This window comes from Prinia subflava, chromosome 14 (genome assembly GCF_021018805.1).
Source record: "Prinia subflava isolate CZ2003 ecotype Zambia chromosome 14, Cam_Psub_1.2, whole genome shotgun sequence".
Lineage (NCBI taxonomy): Eukaryota > Metazoa > Chordata > Aves > Passeriformes > Cisticolidae > Prinia > Prinia subflava.
The window spans coordinates 2,831,759-2,858,215 of NC_086260.1; the positions used below are offsets into that span (position 1 = coordinate 2,831,759).

General features: G+C 44.1%; 1 protein-coding gene across 2 annotated transcripts in view; it reads left to right on the forward strand.

Moving 5' to 3' along the window:
• Positions 1-8,566: 8,566 nt before the first annotated feature.
• Positions 8,567-26,457, forward strand: part of CNTN3 (contactin 3) — a 100,151-nt gene continuing 82,260 nt past the window's right edge. For both annotated transcript variants that reach the window (XM_063411679.1, XM_063411680.1), the window contains exon 1: positions 8,567-8,796. The gene's annotated coding sequence lies outside the window, so the exon portion shown is untranslated. The remainder of the gene's footprint in view (positions 8,797-26,457) is intronic.

The window sequence follows — 26,457 nt, forward strand, 5'->3', positions numbered from 1 at the left end:
CCAGCACCTCAAAGCAGCAGTCATGAGTGAGACACTAATATTTACTTCTATTGTGACAGAGAAGTTGGCAGAAAGGATTGTGTTGTAAACACAAGTCCATCCTCTGCTTTCCTGTGTGATTACAGCTCCTTTGGGTGTAGTTTTCCCTGGCAATGAAGCCGAGAGATTTCTGAAGGCTGACCCCGTGCTGTTTGTACCCACCTCATCTCCAGATGCAGGTCCTTATGAATAAAGCCACTTAGAGGGGACATTATAACTTAATTCTGTGATTAATGATTTGGATTCTGCTGGTAAACAAACCCTGTCCTCTGCAGAGGAACAATGCTGGAACCAAAGAAAGGGGCAAGAGTACCCTGGCCCCTTCATCTGCAGATTATTAAGTTTCCTGGGATGTAATTATTTTTTTTTTCTTCTCTGATCCGTGTGGTCTGGTATCCATTTAATCTGCAGTCTGAAACTACATTTTGCAAAAGGTGAAAAATGAGGGATCTGATGCGTTCCTACAGGCTGGAAGAAAGGCATGGAGCTGTTCCCCACAGCCCCTCTGGATATGGCCATCACTGCCACTGTGCTGAATGCATTTCATATTGAGGCATAAATCTGTCAATTAGGATTGCAATTAGCACCCCTGACTAATCCTGCCCATGCTGGCAAGTTGCACCATGAGAGTTCCTCACCAAAGGGGATGGTTTTGTTTCTTTGTTATTCCACTTTAATGCTGGTTGACAACTTCACCAGTGGGGGTAGGACAGAAAATTGAGTTTTCTGTTAGGTGGGAGGTGAAGGGTTGATTAGAAGGGTTTCAGCAGAGGGTGAGGTCTTGATTCTCCTGTATTACATGAAATTCTGTATTCAAATTCACATTATGCAGCAACTCCTACAGGTTTTCATTTAAAATGAATGCTCCAAAGTTGCTCTGAACTTCGTAAAGGACTTTGTCACACAGCTTTGTTCTCATGGATAGCACCGGTCTTAAAAGTCTCATAAAAATGAAGTTATTCTTAACGGTGTAAAAACACCCTCCCCACCACCATATTCTTCTATGGCAAAGCCTTTTTATACTCTCTTAACAGTATAAACAGATTTTTAATTTTTTTTTTAAAATAATATCTGTAAGCATTTAATGTGCTAAGATTTAATGATGAAATTAATCCAGTCTTCAAATGTGACTAAAACATAATTAAAAAACCCCCAAGGAACAACAAAAAGTTGATTTGGGCACTGTGTTTTGGTACAACATCTGGAAACAAGGGATTTCTTTCTCTTTTTTCATGATTTTCTTTATGCCAGTAGAGGGCACAACAGTTTAAATCACATTTATTTCACACACAGTGGGCCATAATAGAGGCAATTTAAAAATTCATAGGAAAAAAAACCCCATCTATTTCAAATAATGAAAATTTTGTGGCATTTTCCTGTATTATCCAAGAACTGCTAATAGCAAAAAGAATGTTATTTAAATGATTTTGCATTCCACAACTGCAAGAGTGTTTGAGTATTTCTGTCAAGTTCACTATCAGAAAGCAAATTTTTGGGCAATGGGATTAAGGGAATGCAAGATAATGAGAGGGAAGTGCATGAATAGAATAAAACCTGTGTTAATTTAAACCCAAACCCCCATTAATTTCCTGCTTCTAAATAATAGGAGTTGGAATGTTCGTGACTTTTTAATCAAATTTTATATAAAAACTTGGTAAACTTTCTGTACAAATCACCTCTGCAATGGGAAACAAAATCTTGGGGTAATTTTTCATTTTATTATTCCATCTGACATCCATGTAAAGGGAATTAGAGAGGCTTGGGATAAAGCATGGGCTTGAAAATGACAAAACAGCAGTTCTACTTTTCATGCATAGCTTAGGATCCTTTCATCCCAGAGTTTATTTCTGGAAAGGCTTTGAAAAATCCTCAAGTCAATAGATTAATAGCTTACCTGGAATTGTAAAGGAAAAATTAATTAACAGAAAGAGCATCCAGTGGGACAAAGTTTAACACAACACAGAAAAAACCAGTAACTTGTTTTCTTCTACTTTCTGGCCGACATCTCTAAATTTTTGGGGCCAGCTCCGTGCAGGGTTTCAGTGAGTAGAAAAGCTGCTGTTGGATTGATTCTAATGCTGAAATTAGAGATGTTATCTTCCAGCCAACCAGCACTCGGCTGTCAAGGGAAGTTTGACAGAATTATTGAGGAACGTGGAAAATCGCCAGCCACGGATGGAGTTGGTGTTTGGGAGAGGGGCACAAGAAGCAGCAACAGCAGGAACTGGGAAAAGAACATATTATCAACTTGAATTCTCTTAGAATCTTCCTTTTATTTTAACATTCTCCAAGTATTTTAAAGTCTGCTTTCGACGTGTCAAGGTTCACAAGTGCCCTGATGCCGAGCTGCAGGAACATTCTGGCTGGAGGTCACTGACATGTTGTTTTCCTTATTTTTCCTGCTCAAAGACATTTGCACAGGGTCATTTGTATTCATTACTGATGCAGAGTTTTCCCATCAGGGTATTTATAGATCTCAAAATTATTAATATTTGATTTAGGGAAGTATTCTTAACCTGGGCAGGAATTAAGGCGTGTGTTTTCCTGGAGACAAATGTAAATAGTGGCTGAAATACTTCACCAAATCCCAGCTCCTGGGGCCCTTTTTTTCCTTGTTTATCTCTCAGGTAGGCTGGTTTTCATTTTGTTCCTTTCCAGGTCACTGTTATTTATGCTCCTTGTTTTATCTGGCTGCATCTGATCCTGCTGGCAAAGGATTAAATGCATTTACCTTTTCTTCCCCTCAGACATGTTTGGGATGCCTGAGCTAACTCATGAATGAAACTGCATAATGCTGAAGCCTGATCCTACTTTATCATATTAACATTTCAAGTGTCAGATGCTTTTTAAAGTTCTACAGAATTACTCCTTGGCTGCATGGAAGGCGTAAGAAATGGCTGAAGGGATGAAGACAGCTCCTGATGTTTGGCTGCCACGAATTCCCCAGCTAGGAGGGAAAGCTTTGGAGAAGACTAAAATCCTGCATCACATTTGCAAGCAAATATTGTCCCATTTCAGAAATCACTTTCAAAAATATGAGTTAAGCTCTTTGGAGTAGAATGAAAAATCCCTGTGAGGCTAAGAAGGGAAGGAGGAGGAGCTGCTGTTTCCTCCTCTCCTCCTTGGCATGCCAGTGCCACTGATCACATTTCTGAGCACTTTTGTCAGGAGCATTTCTTTGCTGGTCAAATACTTACAAACTACATTCTACTGGCTTCCTGTGCTTTGGTTTCTGTCTTCATCCCCTGGACAGCAAATTCCCAGTCATGTTCTGGATTCATTAATCCTCTGTGTGTTGACCTCCTCAAAAGTCAGGTTGAGCCCAGGAGAGGATTCATTTCCCCTCCAGAGAGAGCCTCCTGCCCTGTGAGAGCTCCTCAACACTCTAAAGAACATCTCTCATTTCTTTAATAAACTAAGCTGAGCTTTCAGTGGAATTAAAACCTCTCATTTAGAAAATGTTCCATATTTAGCAAACGTGAATAGTACATCAGGCAATTTGCTGGAACAAAGGATGGCAGGGGTGGTGGGAATATAATTTTGTGTTTAATTGGATTTGATTAGGAAAGTTACACAGCCCATCACTCAGCTTCCAGGACAGCCATAAAATGTCTTTGCCTTCCACTGAATTGCTGGCCAGGCCTCCAGGCATCGGGCTGGTTCCTGCTGAACACTTCAGCTCAAGGTTGGCACTTAATGGGCAATGATAAGAACTGATCCCTTGCATTTTAATGGATGTGACAAAAATCAGGCAGAAGTACTGCAAAAATAACTTGAAATATAGAGGAGTGATAGTATTTTAATGCCTGGTAGCTGCAGATGTTCAAATTACTGTAATGCTATTAAAATGAGTAGCTATTAATACACAAATATTTCAATGACACACAAAAGCAGAGTCAAAAAAAAACCAACCCTGAAATAATGACAAAACTAAAATTGCCTGTTTATTGGAATTAGCCTTCAATCACTTCTTTCTAATGGGCAAAAGGCTGCACATCTGACAGCACCACTCTCATTGCTCTCCCTCTTGGAGTTCATAGATTGCTTTTATGCCTCCATCTACCTATATGTGAAATCACTTCCCCATTTTAATTTTCTTTCTCTGTGATTTCAAGATATTGTATATCAGTTTGCACTCGCTGGGCACTTAACCTTCCTATTACCACTTTCTTTCTGTGCGATGCTCTCCAGCACAATTGCACAAAATCCACTTTCTTTGATGGGTTTTGGAACAGTCACTGTGGCCTGCTGCAGGTCCTGCCTGCATTAGGGACATTTGCATCCACAGAACACCACTGGGGTTATTACAGAGGTGTAAACCCTTAATGCAGGCTCTGTCAGGGCAAAGCTTCCAGGGCTGCACTTTAATTCAGCCACAGAATTAATTTCCTTCATACAGACAGGGCCTCTCATTAAGCCTCCCCCCTCCGGCCCTGCTCTCCTGCTGCTCCCAACACCAGTTGCACTCTCCATTTATTAGCACGAGCAGCAGCTCATGGAGGCAATGAAATGGGAATTTTAAGATGCTCGGTGATTTAATCAATTGGGTTCGATGCCAAAGGAAGTGTTACCATTGAATTCAGTGAAATTGGACCAGAGCTGTGCTGGCTGCTTCTGAGAACAGAATTATTTTAAGATAACGTCTCCCAGGCCTGTGGAGAGCAGAATTATCCAAAGTGGGGGCAAAATCCAGCTGGCATGGGCACGAGGAGCATGGCTGATGTTGGGGTCAGTGTTGGTGACCATGGAGCAGGCAAGGCAGTGAATGCAGCTTGTCCTGTGGCACCACCACACCAAGGAATCTCCCCAGGGCTTGTGGTACAGATATTCCAAAAAAACCCCCCAGCTGTTACAGCTGACCTCGATCCTGAAAGAAATGCACAATATTAACTGTGCCTGCAGATCAAGGCCTCAGATTAGTTGGTATCAGTGTCAGCTTAAGGAGGGAAACATCACTTAAAAATTAGGAAGATTAAATTGACATTAAGCATTTCTCTTTAAATAAGAATCCCATAACGGGAAAGAGTCGATTTTCTACTCATTTAACTGCATCCTATATTTTGTCCATATATTTTTGCCATTGACACTCTTATGCCTGAAAGTGTGATTGGAAAAGATGGGCTGCTCTAACCTTTACACCTAGAAGGACTGGAAACTAAATTTGCAACAGGTTCTGAATTTATTTTTAATATTCTGCTTTCTAGTGGCTGCTTCAGTTAATTGAAACTGATAGTGCTTGTCAGTGGTAAGACCAGACTAATGGTCCATTGAGCCCCATTGGCAAGATCCCACTTTGGCCATGTCCTAGAGATGTTTTACAAATCAAACCTGAGGTGACTTATTTGGTATTTCTGCCAGTGGTAAGAGAAACTCTTCAAAAGATAAAGCAGCTGGGAGAAAAGCACTGATTGATTTTCTTTTCTGGAGGAATTTACAGTGTATCTGAGTCTGTTACTGGTGGCTAAATTCCCATCTAAAATTTGAAAAACAAGGTCTGTCAAAGCAGGACACAAAAGTTATATGGGCAACCCATGTGGTGAAAACACGAACATGGAAAAATTGCTTGGAAATGGACATAAACTAAAGCAGAGAACAGTGAGAGGGTGTAGTTAATAGGAGCAAGAGTTGATAATTTAGGTCTACACCAGCTGCCATCAGGATGGACAGGGTGAAGCCAGGCCTTCAAAACAAATTATTAATTGGGAAGTTTAAATATCATCTTCATGTACCTGCTTACACCTGCGCAGGGCTTTTTTTCCCACTTTGATTCTTAGGAAGCATTAATTAGACAACACTAGACTAGAAGCATTGCTGTTCTTCACATGTAATTTCAGAGAGCTGTCGACAGTGATGTCTGAATGACAAGTGGAAATGAAAAAAACAAAAAATCATTAGCTGGAAGGAGCGTGAAACTGGCAATTAAGTTGTTATTATTGAATGTGAATATTGCAGTGGGTTCAGAAGCCCCAGACAGCAGAAGGGCAGCACAGGCTCAGGGGCTGTGTGAAAACATTCCAGGTAACCTCAAAGAATTCACTGTCTGCAAATTGCTTCCCTTCAGTAAGTACATGGTGATACTGCAGCTTTGCTGTGTTTTCTGAAATGAATACAGGGAAAGCACTTACAAACCCACTATTTCTGCATGCCTGGGTTGCTGGTAAATAAGTGAGGGGAAGTGTGGGTTTTGTCCTTTTTAACTTGTCATCTTGGAGATTAGAGTCATCTTTTCAACCTCACAATCTCATAAAGTGCCTCTCTGACAAACTTAAAATAAAAGCATCTTTTATGTGGCCTAACTTGATACCTGTGATAGGAATTTGAAGTCCCTGACTTAACTGAAATTGAAAAAATATATTAGTTGGCCAAAGAAGTCCAAAGATGGGGCTGGGCTGGAGGTGACAAAGGACACCAGGCAAGGCAAGCTGCAGGATGCATTTTCAAAATTTGAACAGCCTCTGGGGTCAGTCAAGCACAAAAATACAGGCTATCCTTCTCACGCTGGCCTTGCACAGCTAAAGCTGATATTTCCATGTGGAGAGCTGTGCCACAGGTCCCCGACCTTGTCAGCTCTCGTAAGACTCTGGTGGTGTGAATACGTGACCAGCAGAGCTCTGAGGAAGCCAAATCTGCATTTGGGGCTTGCTCCTGCCCCGTGCTCAGCCACTGCCCCACACAGGAGTTCAGCCACCACGCTCTGAGCTGAGCTGGAGCTTGTGGGGAACTCAGGCTAGACCCCAGTTCTGGCAAAGGCTTTGTGAAATAATAACTGAAAGTTAGGATTACCTTCCAGGAAAAAACCCAAAGTGAAGTTCCAGAGATGTGGTGGGGCTATCAGACTGTGCTACAACAGCTCCAAACAGGCTGAGAGCACCCTCCTGCTCCACGCCAGGGCTTGCTGGTACAAATCTCCCTGCTCAGCTCATGGTAGCCCATTAAATCCCTGTAATTCCATCATCTCTACGAGTCCTATTTCATCACACCCTGCCAATTAAAAATGCATCTTGTTTTTCTGAGCTAATTTATTTTTTGACATCCCTTCCTCAGACCAGTTCCACATTTCATTACAGAAGTGCCTACACTTCTGTGCTGGACATTTCTTAGCTATAGATCTGCACATAAACAGAAAAGTAAGGACATCTTTTCAGGTCAGGGCTCCTCCACCAACAGGGTCAACAGATGCTGTGTCAAGTCTCTGCCATCCCCAGAGGAGATGTCACTGTATCCCAGCCAGCACATTTCAATAATTCATGACACAACTGGACAGAAAGGGAAACGGAGGTGGCAGGGACTTAAATCTTATTTGCTGAAGAAGCAAATTGTTTTCCTCCTGTCCTTCCTCCTTGTGCCGTGACAGCAAAGCATCACCACCCTGTCCAGAACTCCTCTGTGTACAAAAGGACAGGCCTCACATCCTTTATCCTTTCTGGGAAGGTCCCAGCACAGGGAGGAGCTGGAGCTGCTGCAGAGCCCAGAGGAGGCACAGGGGGATCAGAGGGATGGAGCAGAGCTGGGAGGAAAGGCTGGCACAGCTGGCATTGCTCACCTGGACAGGAGAAGCTTTGGGGAGGAAAGGCTGGCACAGCTGGCATTGCTCACCTGCACAGGAGAAGCTTTGGGGTCACCTCAGGGTGGCCTTGCAGAGCCTGAAGGAGCCATGGCAAACATGGAGAGAGACTGTTCAAAAGGGATGGAGGGCAGAGGGCAGGGTTAGATGAGATATCAGGAAGAAATTCCTCCCTGGGAGGGTGGGCAGCCCTGGCACAGGGTGCCCAGAGCAGCTGTGGCTGCCCCTGGATCCCTGGCAGTGCCCAAGGCCAGGTTGGACACTGGGGCTGGAGCAGCCTGGGACAGTGGGAGGTGTCCCTGCCATGGCAGGGGTGGCACTGGATGGGATTTAAGGTCCCTTTCCACCCAAATCGTTCTGTAGTGCTTTGATTGACTCTCTTACATCAACACTTCACTGTGGCTCTGAAGACAAAATCATCCCTGGCAAAATTGGATTTCAACTGAGGCACAGGGACGTAATGCACACTTTATTATAACATACACTTCATTGTGCTTTGGGATGCTGAAAGATAATACAGGGTTCAGCAAATTCGGTACTACCTGCTAGGGAAGAAGAAAAAAAAAACAAAAAAAGGGACTTAAAGGAATTCTGCTCAGCCTTAATTACACCACACAGCTCTAATGCTGCGATCAGCCAGGGCCAGATCCAATAAAACCTCCTCCCGGCTCCTGCACAGAGACCTACGTGAACCTGACTCTTTCCCTGGGCTTCCAGCCCAGAAACGAGATGGAGTTTTTATTTAAGCCATAACGCCTCAACTTTCCCCGGCAGCGCATCCATCCTGAGCGGGTGGGTCCGGCGGGGCTCTCGGGGGAACCGCGGCCGCCGCCAGCGGAGCATCCCCGGCGCCAGGGCTGGGCTGAGCCGGGCCGGGCTGGGCTGGGCTGGGCCGGGCTGGGCTGGGCTGAGCCGGGCTGGGCAGTCCAGCCCCGGGGCCGTGAGGAGCCGTGAGGAGCCGTGAGGAGCCGTGAGGAGCCGTGAGGAGCCGTGAGGAGCCGTGAGGAGCCGTGAGGAGCCGTGAGGAGCCGTGAGGAGCCGAGGGGCGGTGGGCGGGAGATCGCGCCGGGCCCGCCCCGCCGCCGGCAGCGCGGCCAGCGCCGCTCCAGCAGAGGCGCCGGGAGCCGCAGGATTACAGCGCTGGCTCCGCGGGGAAAGGCAGCGCTGCGGCGGCTGCAGGGGCTCTGCTGCAGGTGGGCAACTTCGGGGAACAAAGTTGGGCAGCGGCTGAGGGGAGCGCCGAGCCCCCCGCATCCCTCGGGGAGCCGGGCTGGGGGAGCGGGCACCGGGGACACGGAGCCGCGGGAGGGTCCCTGCCGGGCTGGGGGAGGCAGCGCCGGGCACGGCGCTCGGTGGGTCCCGCTGCCTGCCTGGGTGATCCTGGCTGGTGGCATTTGCGAGGTTCCTCGGCTGCCTGCGGGGAGCTGCTGTCCCTTCCCAATCCGCCCGTCCCTGGGGCGAGGGCTCCGCCGGGCTCCCGTGGCTCTCCCGAGGGCTGGGGATGCGCCCCGGCTCCGGCGGCGCCCAGCGTGCGGCTGCTGCTGGTCTGGGTGCTTGCACGGGGTTTGGGCTTTTTTCCCCTCCTAGAATTGTTCTGTGTCTGGAGTTGCTCAAGTTCTAAAGCTGGGCGGCTCTGGCTTTGCTTTTAATCAATTGCTAATTGTCTCAAACGCGAGAAGGCGCGTACGGCAGCTCGCCCCCAGCCCTGGTGTCGGTGGGGATCTGCGGTGTTGGTTTGAAACAACCCCGCACCATCAGTGAAGGCGCATGAAAAAGCCTTTTCCCTTTCCCTCTCGAACGAGAATTTCGCCCTTTCCGCACGCTCGGGTTTGTCGGAAGCCCGGCGATGGGGGAACTTCGCCGGCAGCCGGGGCACGGCAGAGCCAGCTGGCCGCCAAGCTCCGGCATAGCCGCTCCTCCGCTCCCCGGGCAGCCTCCGCAGGGTTCGCCTGCTCTGCTGCTCCTTCTCTGACCGCTGCTCTGCTGCTCCTTCTCTGACTGCTGCTCCTTCTCTAACCACTGATCTGCTGCTCCTTCTCTAACCACTGATCTGCCTCCTCTCTTGCAACTTTCTGTTCGTGGTTCGTACCTGGCTGGCTCCCTGCTGGTCCCCAGCATCGTGCTGTGTGACCTTGTTGCCAGTCCAGTGGTGCCTGGCTGTGATTAACCCAAATCCAAGCACCATTTTTTTGGGGAATGATCCAGCAATAGCCTTGGGTGGGAACTGGTCAGTCAGGATTTCCTTACTGGTGCCACTGACACTCACACAGAATCTATCCTGATTTTTAGCTGTCCTCAAGGTGCGTGTTTTACACGAGGGGAAAAAATGTCAGCATTTTTATTGTGAGTGCAAAAATCAAAACCAAGACCTTATGAACAACAAGAAACTTTCCAAAGTATTGACTGCTGTATTTTGCTAGAGAAACTTGAACTCTAGCTTAAGCTGCATGCCAGGCTTGTTCAGTGATGTATTTTTTAAACGTGTATGGGAAATTATGAACAAAATACTAAAATCAGGAATGGAAATACTGAACTTGTAAGCACTGAAAGTGTGTACCCCATGTGGAATTGTTCCAAAAGTTGTTTATTATGCAAGAGGCTTCCCATAGTGAATCTGGCGTTTGAGGGGAATGACTGGTGAAGGTGTTTAGCTCTTGCCGGAATGGTGTGGAGTTGGTGTTGGGGCTGCAGCCAAAGGCACGGGGTGCTGTGAGCTCTGTCCTGCCACCCTCGCCCTTCCCTGCTCCCCAGGGCTCCCACAGCACCCGGGTCCTGCTGCTTCCATCTCTCCCTCTGGCGTTGCCTGGCACTGCAGGGGATGGCTGAGCTGCAGCTTTGGAGCTGGCAGTGGTGTTTTTTGGCAGTGGTGTTTTTTGGCAGTGGTGTTTTTAGGCAGTGGTGTTTTTAGGCAGTGGTGTTTTTTGGCAGTGGTGTTTTTTGGCAGTGGTGTTTTTTGGGAGCAGAGCAGTGGGAAGTGCTGCTCGGAGCACAGGATCTGGCAGTGGGGATTTTCCAGAGTGGGTTTTGTGGATGGCGCCTCAATGAATGGAACAGGTAGGGTTTGTTTAGCTGATCTGAAGCTTGGGGTTTTTCCTGTGTTATGGAAGTTAAACCACTGGGTTTGGGGGGTTTGGAGCTGCTGTGGGGTGGTGGCAAGCTCTGGTTGGTGATTCCTGTTGCTCTGTCACTCAGTTCCAGTGCTGCTGACCTAAGTTGGGGTTTTGTTCAGAAATCCGAGCATGCATCCAGCTGGCTGGAGATCCTTGAGCTGGGTGTGATACATGGACCTGCCTAAACAACTTGTTCTTTAAATTCCTGAAGATCACGTCACCGTAGCTAAGGAGCGATGCCATATTTTCCTGTCACTTTTCTATGATGCTTCTGTTGGAGTTTCCACCCACAAAGAAAAGCTTCCAACCGCTTGTGCAGGGGCGGTGGGTTTGGTTGTTTGTTTTTTCTCTGAGCGAGCCTCGCTGCCTTTGATGTTGTTTATGTTTATGTTGTGGTGGTGTTTCTTGTGGGAATTTTCCCATTGCAATACCACAAGAACATCTTAATGTTGTTGTGGTACAGCAACGGGAGGATTCTGCAAATAGATTCAATCTTTTTACTGCTCTTCCTGGAAGAGGCTGAGTCTTACAAGTGACATAAGCCAGTGGTTTTATATGTATGGAAGTGATTATCAGGATTTACTTTGATACCAGAAGACACAGATTAACTGCGGTCTGCAAACAAGATTTTTTTGTGTCCTCACAGTGGTGTGAGGAGCCAGCAAGCCTGCAGGGACAGGGCAGGCATCAGTGATCAGCAGTGACTGGGGCTGGAGGTGACAGGATCCCTCCTGACTTCGGATGACTTGAGAAATAATTACCAGCCTGGTCTTGCTTTACTAGAAAATCAAGGAAAAAGGGAAGTTTGTTCATCTGTAAAGTAATTTTTCATCCTTCTCGGTGCTCAGCTTGGAGCTAGGTCTGTCTTGTTGTGCTGTCAAATCCATGACATCCCAGTTCGTGCTGGGAAAGCAGGGAATGGTGGATTGGAGTCCCATGGGATGCATGCGTGCATTGAACACTACTGCAGATACAAGTGATGAGAAATGACTTTTTAAGAGACTTGTGTGAGGCAAGCATTGCTTAAGCTCCTGTTGTGCATGGTTGATGTCGAGATGGATTAAACAGCAGGGTACTCTGAAATTAACTTTTGTTTGAAGAAGCTTAGGAACTTAATGTTTTGGTTCTTCAAAACTGAGTGTGGCACAGGAACTGGCTCTGGAAATGGACTTGCCTTGGTGCTCTGTTGCTTTTGCCCTTAAAATAGATATTCAGTGACAGCAGTTCTTTTTTCAGGTATTTTCATTTGTTTGTTTTGTTTTGCATCTCTGCAGCTGAAGTTTCCCTCTCTCAGCCAAACCAGGGATAGTTCAGTTAGTGATTATCCCATTGAAAAACAACTGGAGTGCAGAAAAATGAAATTGGAAGAGCTGCAGTTCCCTCCTGTGCCAACATCTCCACCTTTGATTTAGTGAAGCTGTTTAGAATTGTAGTCCAAACTTCTTAGTGGAGATTTGATGGTCCATATTTTATAGGAAAATTAATTACAGGAAAAAAATTAAGTCATTATCAGTGATACTCTGTAATGTGCCTTGACCAGGAAAAGATTAGGTAAAGGCTGCAGGTTTGCATGAGCTGGGAAGGACTTTTCTGATCCAGAGCTCAAAAAGCCACACAGTTCTCTTGTCCACTGAGATGAAAACCAGATCAGAGCTGATGCCCTTCAACAGGAGAGCATTGTTGAGGTAACAAAAGTGGGAAGGGGAAACAAAAAACATTTGAGCTTTGACTACAGTCAACTGAAATTAGTGTATATAGATTCATTTTTTTAATGTGCTGTCTAATACAAAGAAAAGACTTAATACAAAGTGAGGGGAAGTGGCACAAGTTCAAAAATCTTATGGATTCTCAGTCTTCTTGAGTGAAGAGTGAAGGTGGTGGGCAGCTGATGAAATAATGGAATTAGTTGGTATTTTATTGGTGTAAAGTTAAAATCTGCATGTTGAAATTTGGTGTGAGAAAATACCAGTTGAAAGGCAGGTTATAGTGTTTATAGCATTGGCTTTATTTTTAAAGAGCAGTTAGTTTTATACCCTTAAAGTTTCACTTTTTAAATGTAAGAAAGTATAAGAGTATTCATTAAAATAATTAATACTTGCATTTGGCATAGCTGATGTGGGAGTTTTTCCCAAATTGTAACATCCAGGTATTTTTCCGTTGAAAATTTTAGCTGTTAATTAAGGAATAATTAATTAACTGGCAGAGATGTTGCACTTCCAGCTGGGGGAAGCAGCAGTCGGAGCTACTGAAGTTGTGCTCAGCCCTGGACAATCCCACCTGCAGCTCTTCTGAAGAAACTCATTTAATGGGAACAGCCAGGGTTGGAAACCTGGACATGTATTTTAGTGTTTTCTTAATCCTGATTGCTCACAGGAGGAACTTCATCTGTGTTTGAATCATGGAGTGCTCCAAACCTGACTGCAGAGCTGCCAGGCTGGGGTCTCCCAGAAAATGAGCTGTAAAAGGCTTTGGAGTGAGTGGCAATAGGAGGAGAAAAGCAGGGGTGACCAGACCTGTCTGGGAGGTTCTTTTTGTCAGCCAGTGCTTGGCTGCTGGAAAATCCAAATAATGCATTTCTGAGCTGCAGTTTGAGGGGGAAGCACTGGCTGCTATGGCAAGGAGCGAATAGGTGGGAGCAGGAAAGAGCTGGAAAAAACCTTTGTGTAAGTGAAATCTGATTTAGAAGACGGTGCCACCAACCTCCCTGAGGCCCTGGGGAGCTTTGTGCTCCCTGATTTTCCACAGTTGCAGGAGCTGAGGATGGAGCAGGGCTCCTGCAGCCCTCCCAGGTGTGTGTGTGCAGCTGTCTCTGCTTTCCTGATCCCAGCTTGTCTGGAGTCCAGAATGGCTGAACTGCTTCAGCTGGTGCAGATCAGTCCCTCCACACCGGGTTTCAATGAAGAACACTAAATAAAGCAGTTTTTAACCCTAGGAAGTCACTGGTGTAGTGCACAAAGGAACCTGTGGAGTCTAGAGCTACTCAGAGTGAGGGGTGATGGACACAGCCCTGCAAGAGGCAGCAGGTACGGGCAGGTCTCCTGCAAATTCCTACAGATCTATTCCTCTATCCTTTTCCTTTGGTTTTGAGATATAGGGTTGAGGGAAGACACCCTTGTACGTTCAATTTTAACAGAGAATTGAGAGATCTTGAATTTGACTGTAGTTTTGAAACAGTGGTCTGAGCCTCGTTGGAAATTTATGGTTAAATCCAGATTCCTTTTCCACCAACATTATAAGTGGTAATGAGCTACTCTGGTATTAACTATTCTAAAAACACTCCTCTCACTAGTCCTGTTTTTTGTGACTGACTCTTTAAAAAAAAACCAGAAACAACCCTCCTGCTTTTCTAGCACTGCTGAAATCTCAGTGCTGTGTTCCTGATGTGGGAAGCATATTTCACTTCAATAGGCCTTGACAATTCTGAAGAGTATTACCGCTCAACATGTTCAGGCCTTTTGTGAAATGTAAAATACAATAAATTACAGCTGTTTTTAGCTGTAAACCTCTCGTTGGAGTAAACTGGTGGGGAAAATCAACTGGTTTTCCACAGTCTGGCTTAATGTGAAGCATGTCCAGCCTGCCTTTTGCTTGTGCTGAGGTCAGGACAGTAATTTCCAATGTACTGCAGTACTTGACTACATAAGGAGCAATTCCTGTCTAATCCAATCCAGGGTGGATCAGTAAATGATAAATTCTCTTCAGCTTGCAAGCATACAGATTTTCATAGTTCATTTGCAGAAGGATCACGCATCTCTGCATTTGAAGACATTCCATTTGTTGAAGTTGGCATCTCTTAGCATTCCTGGTAAAGTGTGCAAGATGAAAAATACTGTTTAAATGACATATTACTGTGGAGTATTTTATAGGGAGGAAGCAGCAAATTCAGGTGGTATGGGTGTTGCAGAAACCACTGTTTATTTCCCTGGATATTGCAAAATATTTTGATTTTATCCTGCCTTCTTAAAGCTCAGTGCTGTCACCTGGATGTGTCTGTCCCCCCTGTCCATCTGTCCTACTGCTTGAGGATAGTTGGTTTCTAAACCCATAAAAACAGGGTCTGGTTTTGCCAGAGTTGGGGGGATACTTGATTTTTATGAGGTGCTGCAGCAGATAATAGCCCTTGGTGTGGTCCTGGGTGGTGCATGAAAAGCTCATGACTAAAATATCAGCATTCCTGTGATGACTTCTGCTTTGTTTAATAGCGAATTTGTGGTGCCTGCTGCTGCTGTGAGTGTGGTGCAGATTGTTGTGTGGGCAAAGCAGAGTGGGAGGAGAGCTCTCTGCAGCACCCTGGGTTATTTATTTAACATCTCAACCCGGTGTGTTGGTGTAGCTTGTAAATGACAATAAAAAGAAAAGGCTGGAGATGCATGTTTGCTTTGCTAGGGTAGTTTATGAAGCAGGCTGTAATTAGGAACATTTCTGCCAGGTCACTGCTTGACCACCAGCACCTCTTTACCTCTGAGGTTTGTGTGCTCTAGGAACAGGCTGCTGGACAATTAAATCATATCAGTGGCCTTGTTCTCCCTTCTTAAAAACAAATGCCCCAAAGGAACAGGATGAAGAACCATTAGCATCTGCCCCAGCAGAGGTGCATTCCTTTCCCCTGTTATGAAAAAGTCATATTGTGTGGCTCTACGCAGATATTTACTATATGTAATATGCTAGGTAGAAAAGTTATGCTGTATTAACATTTGAATAATATAGTGAATGTAGTTTTGTAATTAACAATAACTTGTAGTACAATAGAAGCTGTGTATGTGTGTGATATTTTTTTTGCTCAAGAAGAAAAATTCCTCAGCACAGAGATAACATTCACAGAGGCCCCTAAACCTTCTAGTGAAGAAGAATTTATGGCCTCTTATCCACAGAACCCAACTTTCTCAAGGACGTATACTCCCATGCGTTTTTTTAATTAACAGAAAGCTTTTGTGACAAGAAATGGCTGAAAATTACTTGTTTTACGTAAGATATGAATAGTCATAAACCGAAGGCTTAAAAAGGAAAACTTCTCTTTGTTCTGGGCCCTTCTCCTTCCTGGCCTTTGTCTGGAAGGGAGAGGGACGGTAGTCCCGGGCTACCTTCTTTGCTCCTATTGTCTCATAAATTGTCCTACTCTAAATTGTTTAACTTTTATTATTGTATGTGTATTACTAATTTTTTTATATAACCATTTTTCTTTTTATTAAATTTCCAAAAATCACGAAGTGAGTGGTTGGCATTTATTACACCTGTTAAGATGAGTAGAAGACCCCAGGTTTCTGTGGTTTGTGGTCCTGCAGCTGCATCAGTTGAACATTCAAGTGCATGTTTTTAGCAGTGTGCACCTCCTCTGGATAAAGATTTCTGGATGCTGCAGAGCTTTGTGTTTGTCAGTGGTGTGTGAAAAGCATCTGTTTGCATTTGAGCTTTCCACCCCACAGAAAATGGTTTGTTGTTTTAGACTCAAGATCGCATCGTTGATCCTGAAAGAAGGAAGATGAAACTACATTTGCTTGCCCTGATATCTTTCTGTGAAAGTGGTAGAAGTTGCCTGGCTAAATTCATGCTGAAAACTTTAGTTTTTGTGTGTTGGAGTTGAATTCCAGCTTTCCTGGAGCTGTCTTAGCCCAGGGCTGCATTCTCAGCCCCCAGGAGTTCTGTGCCATCACTGCCTGGCTGCAGGGGAAATGCACTTTAATGGGTTTTTATCCTTTTATCCTTCTGGACAAGGTGAGGGGCAGCTGCTCATGTGTAACCCTTCCCATTCTTGGGCATTGACTTGTTTGTTTTCTACCCTTGACTAAGCAAGAGTCAGCTTTTGTCCTAGAAGGAGCTAAATTAATGTAAACCAGAATTATTTTCCTCTTCTCCCCCATTTTTGAGGGGCTGCATTCTCACACAGCGCTATTCCTGTCATTGATTGTGTCACATCTTTCCTGGTCTAAAAATCCTGTTGAAATTATAGTAGAAAAAGCAATGAAGCCTTAGAGGGGACTGGCAGAGAGTTTGTAGAATCAAATGCAGTTCCTGAAGTGGTTGCATACACATGGTAGTTTTCCTTTTAGTCATGGAACTTAATCTGTTTATAGATCTTGCAGTTCTTCAATTTCTCACTATAATTTTTGTAGCTGTTTGATTTTGAATCTCACATTGACTATTTTTGCTATTGCTGAAGAAAATAAAAATCGCTGTGGCCCCGGTAAGGAGCAGTGTTTGTAAAAGCTGTGGTTTATGGTCTCCTTGAGCATCTCTTTTCCTCGATAAGCTTCAAATGTAAACTGAAGAGGTGTTGCATCTAACAGTGCTGTTCTTCTGCGACTGTTAAATGAAGGATAAGTAGAGTTTCACGCCCTCTTCTCCTGGAGTAGGAGATTGTGGATTTTGCTTGGCGCTTTTTTTTCTGTAGCAGGTTCTTCCCTGCCACAGAATACACTAAAATCCCAAGATCAGAAAGTTCCAGGGTTTCATCAGGTGCACTTGGAGACTGGAGAGTTGTTCTGCAGATCTGCCCTCCTACAAAACAGCTGAAATAAGAAATAAGTGTGATCTTGATGGGGAAACTCCTAATTCTCTGCAGAATCACAACCCCAAGCCCCTGGCTGGGCAGGGAGTGGCGCCAGCCCCTGCAGTGCTTGCTGAGCCCTGACCTGCTGTGTGACACCACTGGAAATGCTCCTGGTGGCACCTGCTGCCTCTCCAGGAGGCACTGATGTGAGAGAAAGGACTTTTCCAAGCTTTTTTCATGTTTTTTTCAGCACCTGCCAAGCGGACTGGAGTGTCTCTGTCCTGTTTGTTACTCATCAATTCCCAGCTTGGCTGGAATTTACTCAAGCCTGTTGGAAGTCCTTCAAGCTTTGACCCTGTCCCCATCCTGTCCCATAAATGCCCTTGACAAGGCCCAGTGTGGGTTGATAGGTTTAGTCCCAGGTTTATTTTCCTGAAGAATCTGGACAGCCCTCAGTAGGTGTGAATGGCTGCAGTGCTCAAACTCCTTTCTGAAACTCCTCTATTTGCAGAAGTACCTGCACAAAGCAGCTCCTTCATAGTCAGGCTCCACTTAGAAATGTGAAATAACCTCTGGCTCACAAGCTGGGCTTACTGTGCCATTCCCCAAGCCATGCAAGGGAAACAGCAAGGAAAAAAAAAATAGGGAACTCATGTTTACTCAACTGTACCTGACTTTTCCTGGACAGTTTTTTTTTGGGTTTTTTTGCTTCTTCCCTTGGTCAGAGGGCAGAAGTGTCTGTCCCAAATGTAACCTAACCTGAACACTGTTTGCCATCACTTGCTGGATGTTCTCCAGAGTTAAGAAAGTTGCATAAGCTCCTTATCTGGAGCTAAGCAGCTTAAGGAAGTTGCAAAGCTCCACCATCTCATGCTTCCTCCTCTTGAGCTCTTTTAACAGAGTCCTCTCTTCCCCCAGCATCTGAACATCCTGATGTTACAGAGTCTGATAACCTGCATTAGTTATTTATTAGTTATCTCCTCCTGCCTCTGTGTCACTCTGAAAGAACAAAAACTCCCAGACTTTGCACAGTTGTGGATGCAGAATGAGAACACAACAGTAAAATGTGTGAAACTGATAGAAAACAGTGCTGAGGCTTGGGGTTAAATCTGGAGATCTCTCCAGTCTGTTCACATGGACTCTTTCTTGATTACTTAATGCAGAACAGGCATCAGTTCTGGTCTGGGTCACTGAATCCCTTTCATTCCTCACCTGGTACCTGCTGTGTTTTTGAGAACCTTGGGCATTGTCACATTAGGTGTTTCCATGAAAAAATTCTATCTGTGTCTCAAATTTATTCATCCCTAATGATGTCAGTGTACTTCCCATTGATGTCTGAGGATGTTCTCTGTCCAGCAGAAAATAGTCCAGAGTGACATTTTTAAGAGAGCCAGACTTGGAACTTTTATTTGAAGCATACAACTTCTTAAAAATGCAATTTAAAAATTGCTTGGGTTTTTTTTTTTAATTTTTTTTTTTTAATTTTTTTTTTTTTTTAATTTTTTTAAATTTTTCCATGCAGGAAAAAAAAAAAACCCTAGGAAAATCAGGAAAGGAAAATAGCCTCCTCTGTCCTGATGCCCCTTTACAATATTGGAACAAAGGCCACCTTCTCCCAGCCCTTGGCTTCCTGCAGCAGAGAGAGAGGAATCAGCAGTTCCTCTGTATTTTCAGAAAAATTGGAAGTGCATTATTCCCCAGAATAAGCACTGCAGACAGTTAAGTGCCTGTAATTCTAATGCAAATTTCTTTTAATTCTAGATTGGCAAAGATCCACGCTTTTCTTTTCCAAAAGGCTCAGCAGCTTGTCCAAAAAGCCTAATTAAAGGTGGTAATGGACATTCCATTCTCAGATTGATTTGAACTGGTTAAATGGCACCTGTGAAAAGGGGTTGAGACACAAGCAGGGGTGGCAGCAGAGAGCTGATGTGGTGTTGTGACTTTCACAAAAGAAATGTTAATGTTGCACTGATGGAAAAGCCATTTACTCCTTGCTTTTGTAAAGTTTAACTCATAATGAACTTATAGAGAATCCCAGAATGGTTTGGGTTGGAAGAGACCAGGGCCTCCAGATGCAGGAAATTGCAATTCTGGGCACCCTTGTTATTTGTTATTTATCTGGTTCCTTGCAAACCCTTCTGAGGGATGCATTATTCTGATAATTCTCATTGTGTGGAGGATTTCTTAAAGGTCCAGCCTTTGCTTTCACTGGGATGTGTTTTACATACCCGACTTTTCTGACTAAAAGGGGTTGGTACTTCTAGAAACAAAATCCCAGCAAGGCTTTATCATCAGTTGGCAAAGCTCTATGGTTTTGTTCCTCCTCTCCACAATGTCCAATACATGGAGATCCAATTAATATTATAGGAAAGTGAAAGAAGTCTTGAAAGTCTCCTTTAATATTATGCTTTGAAAAATCCTGCTTCTCTGATTCATTGTGGTCAGGTGAATTCAATAGTCTGCTTAGTCAAAAAAAAAAAAAGCTAAAGGCTCCAAAAACCTTTGTAGAATTAAAATTCTTTTTAATGAGTTAAAAACATGCATTGCAGGCACAGTTTCAAGTACTCTTGTGCAAGGTTTTTTCGTAGATGAGTTTATACTTTGTTCTTGCATTGATGGCACCACTTCAAGCCTGGCACAATGTGCTCTTCAAGGCTCTGATTTTCACCTTCACTCTCCTGCACAATGAGGGATGCAGAGGTGTCCCAAATATTTTAGCAGCTGCAGCACCTTTCAGGCCCTGTCTAACAGATGTGACGACTCAAATTCCGTATTTAGTTTAGAATAACTTCTCCCTGTGAGGAAGATGAGAACCCATCCAGTATAAGTGTTGACACACACAAATATCCATTCTTCAGAGAGCATCTTCCCTCCTGGAGATGGTAACTCCAGAAAAAATGAAATGTAGAAGATCTGGAGTTCTCTGGGAACATCTGGAAGGAGTTAAGGGGTGCTGCCCTTAAATCTGAGAGGAAGTATTAGGTAGGACTGTGCTTCAGCACAGAAAAATACAGATTCAGTGGTGGATTGAATTTATGTAGCACGTCTCTAGTCTCTGTTTATAAAGGACCTCTGGTGTCTTGTGGCCTCTTCCTTCCTTTCCTGGCTCAAAACACAGAACTGCTGTTAAACCATATAAACAGTTTCCACTCTGTGCTTTAAATCAAGGTGGATCTTGCTAAAGGGAATAAAGCAGCTTTGTGTGCCTGTGGCCCACTGCAGAAGGGCTGAGCTCTCTGGTTCAGTGGGTTTATTGGTTTCTAAAGAATTATGAATTTAGTTTGAGGTCATTTCTGGAAAAGCACTTTCTCTTGGTCTGCAGTACACGATTAATGGTGAGAGCAACGCCAAGTGCATTAAGACATGAAGTGAACCTTGGAGATGTGAAAGAAAAACAGCATCTCCTCAGGCCTGGGGCTGCTGCTGCTTTCCTGTTAGACATGGTGCAAAAGAATTGTTACTTTCTGAAGGGAAGTGATCTTTGGGAAATGGAGCTTTCTGGTTAGTAAAGCTCCCAGTGCAGCTTTTCTGGAGTTGGACCTCAAGCTCACTTTGCTGTAATTAACCTCACAACAATATTATTATTATCATCATCATCATTATGAAATAAAGCTCCTGAAGCTCCTGAATTTAAATTTGTGCTTTTTTCTCCATCCCCCTCCATGGGCTCTCTCTGCATCACCCTTCTGCAGAATTGTTCTCCTGCCAGGGCAAAATGCCCAGGGCATTTTGTGTCTTTGTACTTTCAGTACAAACCAATTAACCTCTCTCCCCATCTTCTTTTCTTTCCATGTTTTTCAGACCTTTGTCAGACAGAGATTTCCCAATTTGAATTTAGTTCCTAAGTCAAGAAATTGATTTTTTTTTTTAGTTCTTTAGATACTCTAAGGTTCATCACCACTGAATGTTATCTCAGTGTAGCTTTCTGCTCCTTCCAGTTTTGTTTGAGTTTTGGGTGGTTTTTTTTTTTAAACCAAGGCTGTGAAACTTGCCCAGCAAAGCCAGAGGAGTCATTATCACATCTAACCTTGTACTGATATTTAAAGAGATCTTGTTAAGTAATTTCATTACTTGATTGGGTTTTTTTTTCTCCCTGAAAGTGAGGTCTCATTAAGTGGGAAGGAAAGAAGAGGTTTTCCACAGTTGTTTGCATGAAAAGTCTGGTTCTTTCCTGCTTTTCAACAACATTTGCATCCATGAATTTTGGCATGGGCTGTAACATTTATTTTTTAGGTTCAGTGGAGGAAAACTCAGTGGAATTTAACCTCCAATTTCTGCGTTTTCCAAATTATAGTGTTATGCTAAGATTTATTTTCCTGGAGACACAAGGAACAAAGATACCCAAATAATAATAATTATAATATCTGGATTGTACGAAACGGAGATGAACTTCCCTTTCCATCACAGGGGTCTGGGAACTGGCCTCCTCCAGCAGTGAGTTAATGAAGCAAATGTGTATCTAAACTAATGCTAGAATTAAGTGGATTAATGAAGAGGAGCAGAGATGGGGACAGCAAAACACAGAGAAAGTGAGGAGTGGGAGGAGGTGGCGAAGTGTTCATTAAAATGAAAATAATAATTGAAAAAAGCATGTTCTGTGTTATTAATAATAAGCATTAAATGGTTTGATTCTCTTGCTCTCCTGTCACGTGCACTAAAATCAGCCACACTCATCCCCTGAACGTCTCCAATGATTTTCTCATGGCCTCCTGTGGGTTTTGTTCTGCCTCCTGGTCGGGTGGTTTTTCCTCTTACAATCCCACTTTTTGATTAATATCTGTGCTACTGGTTTGAAATTTGGCTGAAATGCAGTATTCAAGTTCTCAGGCAATGTCTCATAGTTTCCTTTGTAAAAAAGAAAAGGAACTTTTTCATAAAAATATTTGAGCATTTTACTCCTATTCATAAGAGAGGAAACTCTCTCAGACTGAAGAACTTTTCAAGTGAAACTTCATAGACATCAATGCAGATTAAGCTGCCTTGGTCTCAAGTAAGAAGTAGAAGGGGGAAAAAAAAAAAGTGCTGAAATGGGTTCAGCTCTAACCATTCAGCTGTGACTTTGAGCTTTTCTTTCCTTTCACATCAGTGCTCTGTGCTGCAGGGGATTATTTTCTTGCATGTGACTTGGAGGGAGATAATCACAGACAGGATAGATTAAGGGTACCTGTGGCCATATCTCCCAAAGCTCAGTTCCTGGCTGAAATTGGTGAATATTTCTATCAAGCTCCTCCATTCCCAGGCTACATACATAGATATATTTGAAAAGAGTAAGAAGAAGCTGGCAAAGCTGTATATGAAGTGTAAATTTCACTTTTTTTTTCTTTATTCCTCTTGTTTGCTTCCCTGCTTGAAGCGCCTAATCCCAATTTTCTCTCTTGCTTTATTACTACTTGGGAATTAATTGTTCTTTTGTGATTAAACAGAGACAAAACATCTCCTTACCTGTTGCATGTTGGGCTGTAAACCAATGTGATGCTGGAGCATCAATTTTGTGTCAGTTTTGGTTTGGGGAGTTTCACTGATGGTGGTCAGGAAGAAACAAACGGGTAATATAATAGTAAAATATCGAATTCACACCATGTATAGCATCCATTTAGAGGACAATCATCTGCCTTTGTGTCATGTAACACATTTATTTGTTTGAGTTTTTGGTGGATTAGACTCTCTAATGTTAAAAACCCCAAATAAAACCAACCCAGACATCTGCAGGGCAGTGGGGAAAGGCTGTCCTGTCTTGCTCTGAGTAAATTGACCAGAAAAGTCTGCATTAAAATGCATTATTAAAGAGTTTAAAATCTGCAGTCTTGGAGGTTTTTTACATTTAAAAGCCAGGTTGAGGGCAGGGCTTAGTGGGAAGCCCCAGTGCCATGGTGGGCGAGGTGCAGGTTCTCATCTTCATGTCTGTTAGGAATTCTTTTTAATTTTTAGTGGGACAAAGAAGGAGCTGTAGTGCTTTTTTTGGAAAATTCCTGGCTAATGCAGTGCACAGGTCATGTTTTAAGGTTGGATTGGGTATTTTAAAGATGTGGTGGTGTGGGAGGGATTTCTTCCTGTGTTGAGTTGGTCATGGGACAAAAACACCATTTAAATGGAATAAATTTTCCTGTAGGCACTTGAGCATTATTGAGACTTGGAAGGAGGAAGGAGAGAGTGAGAAGGGAGAGGTTTTTCTGCCATTCTCTTTAGTATACATTATTAGACTGATCCTTATCTATATCTCTCTGTAAATACGTGTGTACGGATGTGTAGGTAGCAACAATTTTACTGTTTAACCTGAAAAGTCTCTGGAGTTTTTCAATCCCAAAGTGCCTGACTATTTAATTTGTCAGCTCTGAAGGTATTCAGCACGGCCTGATTTCTCTCAAATGCTGCAGTTTAAATTGTCAGTGTAAGGGAAGTTTAGTGGGTTGGAAATGTTGTTTCTGTCTGCTCTGATCGAGTTGGAGTTTCTCCTGGAGTGAGAGGGACCAGGCAGGCTGCAGTGCTTGTTTTGATGAGGATTTTTGGGGCTAAAGCAACAACAGAGAGCTCTGAAAACCAAAGTAACTTCTTAGGAGAAGTTAAACACACGACCCTGCTGATGCAAATTTTGGTACATTTGGACGTTGAGAGTATTTTTGTGTTGAGTTTTGCATTGTTTTAAGTTGCAGAGTAATATTGTCAGCACTTTTTAAGTGGAGTGTCTGTGTCGCTGTTTTGTGGTGTTTAATGGGCTGTCTGTGGTTGGTTTTTTATTGTTTCATTTTTAATTGGCTTTAAATCTTTGGACAGACTTCGGGTTTGTGTCGGATTTTTTGTTCCCTTTATTCAAATGCTTGCTGGCCTGTTGTCACTTTGCTCTCTGGATGCCTCAGTTTAGGATCTACCTGAATTTCACTTCCTGGGATTTGAAACCCATCTCAGGTGTAGGATCTTGTCCTATCCTGTAATTTTGAGTAGAGAAATGAGGGAGAACAGCACATTCTGGTTAAAAAAATATTTGATGTAGACGGTTTTACTGGTGGGCCGTAGTATCATTGAAAATTCAGCAGCCTCTGAATTTTTGATGAAGAGGGAGCTGCTGACAAATTGCTGCGGGTGACCCTTGGAGCCAGGGCAGCCAGTGTGGATCAGCATTCCAGGGATCCGTGTGGATGTGGGTGTTTAATTCCGTCTGGGACACCTCGAGAGGCGCGGATCAACTTTGTTCTGGCCGAGGAATATCAAAGTGGAATTATGTATGCAGTGGAAAGTGAGGAGTTTTTATTGGGGCAGCCGTGCAGGATGAAAGAGGCTTTTGAAGCTGTGGTTTGTAGTGGATGGCACTGAAGGTGCTCGGAGAGAAATGCTGATTTTTGTGCCTCTCCAGACACAGCTCTGTGTGTGTTGGTGAAGGCTCCAGACTCGGGAATGAGGAATGGATCACAGAAGTGTCCTGGGCTGATCCCAGCAGGAGAGGGGGGATTCTGCCCCTCTCAGGTGGGACCCACCTGCAGAGCTGCCCCAGCCCTGCCCAGCACAGGGAGGAGCTGGAGCTGCTGCAGAGCCCAGAGGAGGCACAGGGGGATCAGAGGGATGGAGCAGAGCTGGGAGGAAAGGCTGGCACAGCTGGCATTGCTCACCTGGACAGGAGAAGCTTTGGGGAGGAAAGGCTGGCACAGCTGGCATTGCTCACCTGCACAGGAGAAGCTTTGGGGAGGAAAGGCTGGCACAGCTGGCATTGCTCACCTGCACAGGAGAAGCTTTGGGGTCACCTCAGGGTGGCCTTGCAGGACCTAAAGGAGCCACGGGAAACATGGGGAGAGACAATGACCAGGGATGGAGGGACAGCACACAGGGAATGGCTTCACACTGACAGAGAGTGGGTTTAGATGGGATATTGGGAAGAAATTCCTCCCTATGAGGGTTCTGAGGCCCTGGCACAGGGTGCCCAGAGCAGCTGTGGCTGCCCCTGGATCCCTGGCAGTGCCCAAGGCCAGGCTGGACAGGGCTGGAGCAGCCTGGGACAGTGGGAGGTGTCCCTGCCCATGGCAGGGGTGGAATGGGATGATCCAACCCAAACCATTCTGATTCCAATGGTCACCCTTCTTTTCAGGGACTAAGAATTGACTCAGCAGCAGCATCTCCTCCATCCCAAGGCTACCCTGTGCTCCTGGCAGCCCTGGAGAGTTTGGAACACAATCCAGGCATCAGAGTCATTCCTTTATGGAAATAAAAATCAGGTCTCACCCTTTCCCCCCACTGCAGCTACACAAGCCAGAGTTCACCCAGCTTCATATTCGATTTTTTTAAAATTCCAACAGCTCTGATTTTTTAATCATAATTCTCGAGCCCTACATTATTTTGAAGTGATTTGTGTCATGCTGTCATGTGGGTTCACAGAATTCCTGACCTCTGGAAGTACCTGGCTTGGGCTGCCTGGTTGAAGGTGGTGACCCATAAATATTATCAAAAGGGTGTCTGGAATTGCTAGGCCACAGGGGAAAGCCTCAGGCATACAAATTACAACAACAGGGGCTGAAAATAACGCAGGAAATGCTTGACTTGTGACAGGTCACTCTTCTGGGAAAAAAAAAATAAAAAAGAATTTTTCAAGTTCATTATTGGTGTAAAAATATTGTTATTCCAAGAAAGGAAGAATTAATGGGCAGAGACAGGTCATGTCATCAAGGGTGCATTGCAATTTTAGCGTTTTTGTGTTAATCAGCATGGGTTTAAATGCACAATTTTGTGCTGTCATTGGTTGGGAAGGCATGTAATAATTACTGAAGTATAGAGAAATGTATCTGTACAGAGCAATAAATGGAAATATTTGAAGTAGCAGCTGAAGTTGGCTTTTGGCAGTGAGTGGTGAATATGAATATCTGCTTTTCAATTTTATTAGCACTTGTATGGAATCTCAAACTTATTCTGGGTTACCACAGGTAAAGAATTCTTCCCATGACACTGCAGCCTGACAATATTTGGGTTTTAACATCCTTCCCTCCTGTGTGTTTGGGAAGCATCATTTTTTCACTGAATGAAGGTTTTGCTTGGAGCCTGGCAGTGAGTTTGGTGTTGAGCAGGGCACACCAAGTCTGTGTGCAGACAAAATAAAGGAGATTTCCACAGCACTTCAGTGTGTGGACGTTTCACTAAGTAATGAAGAAAAGGGCAATATAATTGTGATTTAATTTAAATAGCTGCATTTTGAATTTGAAAAATTAATCTGCTCTATCACTGTGACACTTTCACTGCACCAACACCAAAAATTGTTTCCAGGAACTACACAGGGCATG